Source organism: Octodon degus, unplaced genomic scaffold (assembly GCF_000260255.1).
Source record: "Octodon degus isolate 3935 unplaced genomic scaffold, OctDeg1.0 scaffold00031, whole genome shotgun sequence".
In the NCBI taxonomy this organism is placed as follows: domain Eukaryota; kingdom Metazoa; phylum Chordata; class Mammalia; order Rodentia; family Octodontidae; genus Octodon; species Octodon degus.
This window is the reverse complement of record NW_004524607.1, coordinates 7,357,811-7,367,044: the sequence shown is the minus strand read 5'-3', so window position 1 is coordinate 7,367,044 and position 9,234 is coordinate 7,357,811.

The following is a 9,234-nucleotide window of genomic DNA, read 5'->3' as shown; positions in this document are numbered from 1 at the left end:
CTATATAACTTTCTCTTAGTTAATTGCTAAGAAATGTTTGTGGTAATATTGAATATTGTTTGGACAATTAAATGATGATATTTTGTACTCTGAATAACTAATTTAAAGATAACCATATACAATGTATTACCCACTGTTAACCTATTATCTTGTTTTGAAATTTTGTTTTATTTCTGTTTAAAATTAAAAAAATAAAATGTGAAAAAAAATTTAAAAAAAGATAGCATTAGAGAACATCACTCAATAGAAAGTAAGGGGTGATAACAATTTATAAAACAAGGCATGGCTGAAAACTGGCTGTCATGGCGATAGCATGGCAGAGGGCTGAGCTCTCCTCCAGAGCAGCCTGAGGTGCCCTGAGAAGAGCGGCAGACCCTTCTGCCCTGGCTGAGGCCACGGGTTAGCTCCCCATGGGTGTGGCTGAACCAGGTTCTGTCCCCATGTGGCTCCCCTGCCTGACTGTAGAGAGGAACCTACACCCATCAGCACAACGGATCTGTCTGAATACTCAACCATGGCCCACCAGCTTACACCGGACCATGGGTACACAGAGCCACCTGAGAGCCACCAGATGACCCATCGGTACAGTCCATATCCAGTAAGGTCTTTCAGTGTGCAAATCCTTGAAGCTAGCTCTTTGGGACACAGATGCAGTGACACAGCACACAGCCTAGAGCTGTCTAACACAGAGATGGCATAACTGCCAGCCATGTTCTTCACCCATTTGCTTTCTTCCACTGCCTTCCACAGCATGAGGCCCAGCAAGCTGTCAGGCAGACAGGGTTGGGCTGGGTGCCCTTTTGCCCAAGAGAGCCTATCTCCCTCCAGCCTAATCTTTCCCTCCTTCTGTGCAGAGATCTCCCCACTCAATTTACCTCTCACCCCCAGCACGAGTCACCCTGGTCATCATCACGGCTCTGAACACCATTCCAGGTAGCTTTTTCTGTCTAAATTCAGGTTTCTGTCCTCTTCTAGCTCCTGAGTTGTACCTTTCTCCAGAAGCCCAGCTTCCACCCCCATGAGTCCTTGCTCCCCATCTCTGTATTACTCAGCTTCCTTCTGTCTACTTTTCTGGCTCTAATCCAGTAATATTTTTGCAAACTAATCTTCCACAATTCTCCCACTAAAAGTTGCTACCATAAGATTTTCTGTTCTCAGTTTACTGCTCTGAGTGGCCACTTCCACATTCTTGGATTTTATTATCCATTAGAGGAGTGGGGAGACATGAGGAGACATTCCACAGTGTCCATCCCACCTGCACTCCTGGGCTCCATGTGCCCATAGGCAGGTAACCCTGGATAACTTAGGTGTGTCTAACACTGGAGCTTAGTGAAGGAGAAGCTCCTGCCCAGTGATGAACTATCTTTCCTACCTAACCCTGGGGATGTCCTTGCTGATAGGTCAGGATTCAAAGTTTCCCAGGCACCTTGCCCCAAACGCTTTCCCTCTTGTTCTCCCAGGCACCCAGCTCCCAAATTCTTTCCCCCTTGGCCCCACACAGAGCCAAGCCCAAAACTGCAGAACAGGTCCACCTGACTTTGACCTGGGCAAGCAACCACAGAAACTCTCCTTTGTTAACATTAAGGGTCCCTCACAGACCAGGTAGCCTGCCAAGATTAGCTCTCCCTCAACTGTTCCAGCCAGCCATCACCCTCCCTAAAAGATCCTATAAGGTCTCCTGGCCCCCCTTTATTCGCTGTTGTCTTGGTCCACTAGGTAGCCAGCCTGCTTGCTGCCCACAATAATAAACCTTCATCTCGGGCCAGAATGCCTGGTCTGGTCGATTGCATGGCTTCATACGTAATACTTTCCCCCTCTTCCACTCTGCTGAAGTCTGTGAGCATCACCCTCAATTCTTCCCTCTAATTCATCACACTTCAGTTCCCATGCTTCTGTCCCTAAACTTGTCCTTGCTCACCCCTGACCCCCACATCTCCTTCCCAAACCTCGAGGCTCAGCGCCTCCCACCGTCTACCTGCCTTCAGATTTGACTCCAGCACTTTAGTTTCCCAGTTGGAATTCTTCACCCTGCTGTGCTCACTGCTGAGGATAAGGTCCAGAGCCCTTAAGCCATGAGTTGTTCCATGATGTGCTCACTCCCTTTGCCTTTCCATCTTTTAGCTCTTTCTACTTAGAATCCACACATTGGGATCTACAAGTGGTTTTCCCTGTTGGGGCAGCTCAGTGTCGCCCTCTGCTGTTCATCGTAGGGCTCAGCTCACTCACTGTCTCCTAGCCCAGCTTCCCTCACCAGGAAGTCGGGAGGGAGGAGCCTCTCACTGCTGGCTAGTGGCGCGCCCTGGTGGTTCCCTTGCTCAGCCTTTCCTGTCCAAGAAGCTTGAATCCATTTTTCTCCTTGTATATTTGTCTGGCAGCCATCAGCAGGGGAGCAACACCATGCATTATTTTCTTGGTGTTTATGTAATAACAGAAAGCAGGAAGGAGTGCCTGGAATAGTAGACGCTGAAGTATTTCTCATCTTCCTGGTTTTAAGAAATGATGATTGTACAAAACAGAATTTTTTAAAGTTATCAAGTAAAGGGGAAAATGCCAAATACTTTGTTCCTATTATTGTACAGGGTTCCATAAATTTAGTATAATTCTGGTGCCTCATTGGAGACAGGCAAGGTAATAGGTTAAGGTTTTGACGCCTGTGGGATGCAGATTTGAGGTGGATTCTGGCTGGCTGCAGAGCCTGACCCTTCAAATTGCTGTCTGCATCTGTCTTCTCACTTAGCCAATGAGAATAAGATCAGGGACATCTAACTGCAGGTTCGTGAAGCATGGATAAGCTTCCTGCTGAAGTGTTTCACACAGTGCCTGACACAGGGAACACCTCAGGGACACGGTTCCTGTCACCCTGCACCCTGAAGCATTCAGTCCTCCTTCCCAGGTCAGCACAGAAACACACAAGCCTGCTGTTGTCATTTGGAACCTCTCAGAAGGGGACAGACAGCAGGAAGGGCCCAATACAATTAGCAGAGAAAGAACTCAGACCATCTGCTAGCAATAAATATTTGAGAGTCTAATATTTAATATTGCAAGATTGTATTTATTCAATATCTTGGGCTTCAAATAGCCTCTGACATGGGGGTATAGCTCAGTAGTAGAGCATTTGACTGCAAATAACCTCTGAAAGACTTTTGTGCCAACAATAGCTAATCATATTAGAGGTGGAAATTCAAATACAGTGGCAAATGCTGCTGCTGTTGCTGAGTGCCACCAACAGAAAGGCAGACTCATAGAAACGTTACCCTGGCTCCTCATTCACTTTATTCACTCAGCTCTGGTGTCATGAGACTTCTGGATCTTCCCCAAGGCAAAATGATCATGCAAGGAGAACATATTGAATTGCTTCAGGACACTGAGGCAGCCAGGAGAGCACAAGGGAAGATGTGAAAGGGCTTTAGAACTGCTTCAGAAAGTGGCGGGAACAACAGCCTGCACATGCTCAAATCGGTGGGAGTATTCCAAGCGGGGCAAATGGCAATGACTCTTCTATGGTAATACATTTTTAAACTTCCAACATTCTCCATATGTTTCAGCCACACCACACATAATTTTCTCAGGCCATGGGAGACCTCCTGAGGAAAGGCAGACCCAAAGGAGCAGATGCTAGAGCCAATCTCATGAGCACTAAATGGACTGAGGGAGAAATAGTGGTAAAATATGATAAAGAATGGGATGGCGAGACAGCTCAATGGTCTGAAGCTCTGGCTTAGGCAAGCTTAGGCAAGAGGAAGGGAGCATGGTTCGATCCCCAGTACCACATGGCTGCCAGCGAGCCCTGCCACCATGTGGGTTGAGCTGGCCACGAAAGAAAAAAAGACAGTGAGAAGAAAGAAAGAAAGAAAGAAAGAAAGAAAGAAAGAAAGAAAGAAAGAAAGAAAGAAAAAGGGGGGGCCTGATCTAGTGTAGCCATGGTGAAGGTACCAAGGGGAAATTAATATTGAACAGATTTGCTCAACTTTAACTTTCTATCCCTGATGGTAAGAATGGCATTTACAGTGAGTGCATCTTTCTTGTAGGAATTTCATCTGCTTCTGAGTGACAGTGTGCAGGTAACCTTCCTATACTCTGTGCTTGTGTCAGTGCCTTTAACTCAGCATATTGAAGTCATCAGAGCAGTTTCTTTTGGGACGATGTGTTTTTCTGCAATTAAAAATCAGGAAAAAAATTTACAATTTATAGGCATATGTAGGTGATATAATTTAATTGATAAAAAGAAACAACAGTCAAGCAAATGCAATAAGTATTTCCTAACACACACACACACACACACACACACACACACACACACACACTCGCACAATGGCCAAGAGGTAATATTTACGTACAATAGTTCTAACCAAACTTTAACCTTTCATATTTGAGGAAGACTTGAGGAATAAGGTGGAAGGGGACACACTGTAACTTTTTATTTGACAGAAATGGACAGAAACTTTTGAATGAGTTCAGGACACAGAGGCAGCCACTAGTTTCACTAAAGATGATCACAGAGCAGGATTTCCAAACTGTTTCCAAAGATGGCAAGAATGATGCATTGGTACCTCATAGAGCGTCAGCCCAGAAAAATCTGCAACATTTTTGTCTGGTAACAACAAAAAATGAAAAGTGTTTTATTAAAATATTATCATTAGCAATAACAAAAACAAAAAGTAGCATATCTAAGAATTGGTCTAATTATTAAGCTATGTAGGAATTTTGGGAAGAAAATGTAAAATGTCACTAAGAAGCTAAGAAGCACAAACTGAAAGCTGAGTAAATGACAAACAGCTCACAGGGGCAGGAAGCCACAGTGATGAAGCTCTTTTGGGAGAAAGACTGGGAGTTTTGCCCTTCCTATGGGTTCTGAGGCTGGTACCTGAGGGCGCCAGTCACTTTCTCCTCTACTAAACCTTGTACCAGAAGCCTAAAGCAGGACATCAAGAGTAGAAAAATGAGAAGAAGCTGGAAGGAGTTTTAAGAAAGCAAACCAACTTCCTTCACGTGTACCTGATATGAAATTAAATTAGACTCACTTGGAGAACGGGACATTTTGTCAGATGAAACTCCCACGCACCCTCACAGACTCATTCCACTGTCGATCTCTCTGACCGTAACAAGTGACATTTCCCAAAATGTGAAATTTAAACTTGCTAACCCCTTTTTCCCTTCGTAGTCATAAAAAACCCATATCTTTTTTTGCAGCCTCCCTTTATGTAGATCACTTTATTCCTTTAACAATGATCTACTATGGCAGGAATCACCCTTTCATTGTATGACTTCTTTTCTGCTTAAGTATGTGCTATTTGTTCCCTGATTTCTCACCTTAGAGGTCGCTGGGCTTTAGTTATTGAGAAAAAGTAAGAGACACTCCAGTTATGTTGATGCACACGTGTAGTGGTGGCAAAGATATTTAGAGTTTCTTCTTTCCACGGACAAGATTTGACTGTGGGATGAAATAAAACACAGAGATCGTTAAATAAAATTTATGGGAGGCCACTACCAGAGACTGAGCTTGTCCCAGGACTGGGACAGACTAAACCCCGAAGAGCCATTCACACAAAGTTCACTGTCAGCAAACTGAATTTAAGATCACACGTGCAAAACCTGACTTTCCAAGAACTTCGGAGAGAGACAACACTCACTCGACTGATCTAAAAAGGCCAGTTGGCAAGAATATGAAAACAAGCAGAAGCCTTACGTCCACCAGCCGCCAGGGGCACGGCACGTCTGAAGCGGCTTCCACCTGACAGCGCTAATCTGCCCTGTGCACTGCGTCCTTCCTCCTGCACACACTGCCACGCACACGTGGATGGTTCTGTCCCATCAGCTTCTAGGCACCCTGGACACCAGCTGTCCCCTAGTTCATGAATTACTAAAAAGGCCAGTCAGTTATGAGAAGCTATATTTTTTCCAACTTTGCCCTTTGACGCATAAGCAGACACCATGGTTGGCAAATCAAATCTACAAATAGCCCCCCTTTTCTATATTCTTATTCATGGTAAGAACACCATGGGTGGTTATGGTGAAGGAAATATCAGTTTGTTTAAAAGATAATAAATATTATTAAAAACAAAGTATTCAGAGAGCTCCCAATTCTCATTTCACCCTTTCTCATCATCCTGAGTAATGAATAAGAATTGTTTTGAGTCATTTTGTCTGAGTGGTGATAGGATAAAAGAATCTATAGGCCTAGTGTTCCTATGACCCCCTCCTAAGGGTCTCTTGTAACCCATCAGCCCCTGGTGACCTGTTGGTCTTAATGGTCTGCAACCAGCCTTGGGAGAGTAGAAGGGATCATATTGTTAGGCAGATTGGCCAAGTTCTGGAGGCAGTAGTGTGGCCTTCAGAAAGTCTGGGGGGCCAGGCATGACTGCTGAGAGTGGTCTGTGATGGATACAGCATAGGAGCAGGAGGTAGGCTCGGGGCTCTCTTTGCTCAGGATGCAGTGAGGCCAGGGCAGAGAGGAGGGTTATTTTAAACTGCGTAGGGGGCACAGCCGCAAGCGAACTTTTCAGTGTAGGCGAAGGCAGGTGTGAAGCCCTGTGACCGCCCAGTAATAACCAGCAGAACCGCTTTCTTTCCTCTTCCTTAGCAGAAATCCAGAGCTCATTTCTGTGCTCACACATGCACAGGATTTCCCTGCATTGGTGCCTGAATTCACCACAGCCCAGGAGCTGAAGTCACTGTAGAGATGTCAGCGTGGGACCTGCCCCCCTTAGCGAGGTACCAGCGGACGTAGCTCCTTATGTGAATACCACAAGTGGTGACTGTGTGCGAGCCGGGTCTCCTGGAGATGGGTACTGTTCCCCCTTCCAAGTTGGAAGATGTTTGACTGTTTGCAGTGGAAACCACAACGCACATTAATGAGTAATGGGAATGGAATTCTCTGCAATGGCCTCCACTGGGGCTGGGGAATCCTATTAGAATCTGTGCCACACACTCACCAGCTGGCAGGAAAGCTAGAAGCAGGGCCACAGCCCACAGCGTGGCTGCAGCTTCTCGGGCTCAGAAGCAAGGCACCAGGCGCGAAGTGGGGCACAAAACCCTCTCCAAAGGTTAATCTGTCTCAACATGAAGGGACCCATAAAAGGTTCATAGAACAGAGCTGGTGCTGGTCTTCCTGAGTGACAGGCAGGAGAAGAAGCTGAGGAACTGAGGAGAGAGCCCAGCAGCTGACCAGAGCAGGCGGTGCCTGGGAGCCGCCCTGGCCTCCGTGCCATTGCGCGCTCCTGTAGCGCCCCCATGTGGCTTCCGCGAGCAAGTCCTCACCAGAGGAAGAGACTCCAGGGATCCAGAGAGCGATCCCTGGACTGAGGCTGGCTGGGAGTGAACGTGCAGGTAGGCTGGAGAGAGATGACATGGCCCGTTCCTCCTGGGAACAGTGACTTCCCTGCTGTGCAGAGTTTTGCTATGGTAATGCAGCCGCCTAGTTCGTGTGCTGAGATGAAAGCTGACCCTATTGCCCTTAATCACGAGCACATCCATCTATGAGCAGTCTGGGTTCACCATCAAGCATAGATGGGACAGGCCCTTACCCCAGACTGCTACAAGGAAGTGAAATCCAGACATCGGCTACATGGGACGCTCCTCAGAAGTAAGTGGACGTCTGTGTGGCTCTGTGTGCGCACAAATCAGTCAGGTTTCTCGGCATCCTCAAAAGTCAAAAGGCTGTGTCGGGCAGTGTTGCAAGATTCAATAAAAATTAATTCATGAATGAGGACCTACAGAGTGCTGAGCTACGCATTTGGGACACCCTTGAACCAGACAATTACTAGCTCTTTGTCTGAAATGCAAATGTACTACCTCATTCTGTATTTTATTTGGCAACCTTGCCGACAAAACATGCACTAACAAGAGCTGGTGAGATAGCTCAGCGGACTAAGTGCCTGCTTAGGCAAGCAGAGGGACTGAGGTCAGTTCCCTGGCGGCACCACATGGCGAGCCGGCCCTGCCCCGGGGTGCACTGAGCTGGGGACTGAGTTCAGGTGCACGCTGCCTGTAATCCCAGTGCTAAGGAGGCTGAAAACAGGATGATCACTGAGTCAGAGCTGTGTAGTGAGACTCTGTACCAAATACATTAAAAAATAAAGTGCAGTGACATTTACAACCATCTTGATTAATGGAAAAAGGATCAGGCAAATAAAATAAAATAATGAAAAAAAAATTATATGTAGCTACGACGTAGTATGTACAAGTACCAATTCCGCCCAAGGAATGCAAGTGTTAGCATTGCAAATGCGTGCTGACAAAATGATGACAAAATCCAAGCGGTGCCTATAGAGCCTTCCACTGGCCACAGTGATATTTGGTAGCGTATCTGGATGTATGCTTAATAAATTCCTACTACAATGGAAGACATCGTCATTCTCAGCCCTTGTTCTGGCCTTTCTCTGTGCATAGCCATTGCTAGTGAGATTGGCTTTCTCTGTAGCTGATGTTAAATACGGGAGCTGTAAAAGTATCGGTAGATTTCACTGAAATAAACACATTTCTCTTCAAAATAAGGTGCCAAAAAACAGTCAGTGAGAGGAAGTCACAGATGCTAACAGAAAAATGGCTGTATTTATCATTCATTATTATCATTCTTACCATTATAATCATTATCATGTAAAAATCCAGGTGGATCAGTGGTACAAATGCTAAATAATAAATGAATAAAAAGATTTAAAAACAGAAAGGCAAAGATGTGGATTTTGGCCAGGCATGGTGGTGCATGATTATAAACCCAGCACCCAGGACACTAAGGCAGGAGGTTTGTTGTGAGTTTGAGGTCAGCCTGGCTACATAGTGAGCTCAAGGTCAGCCTGAATTACACAGTGAGATGGTGTCAAAATACAAACAACAAAAAGGAAAGAAAGAATGTGGATTTACTTATGATCTCGAAGTGTGCAAATGTTTTAAAACATGAAAGGCAGATGGCAGGAAATGAAGACTGATTAAAATATTAGCCAGGGGAACTACCGGCTCGGGCCCCCCTCCTGTCCCTTTGTCAGGACAGGAGCTTTCTTTCTCTCAATAAATATATTCTACTCATTAAAAAAATATTTAAGCCAAATACTTCAAAATATACACATGGAATTCCAATAGATCAAGTAAGTCCTACACATGTGGTAAAGAAAAAACAAACAAACACATTTAAAGTGAATGACTCCTTTTGAATAAATGAGACAAATGTGTCCAGACTGTGACAGACTAAAGACTGATTACCTCAGCACTTGAGACTCAGTACATTGAAATTAGAGTTTT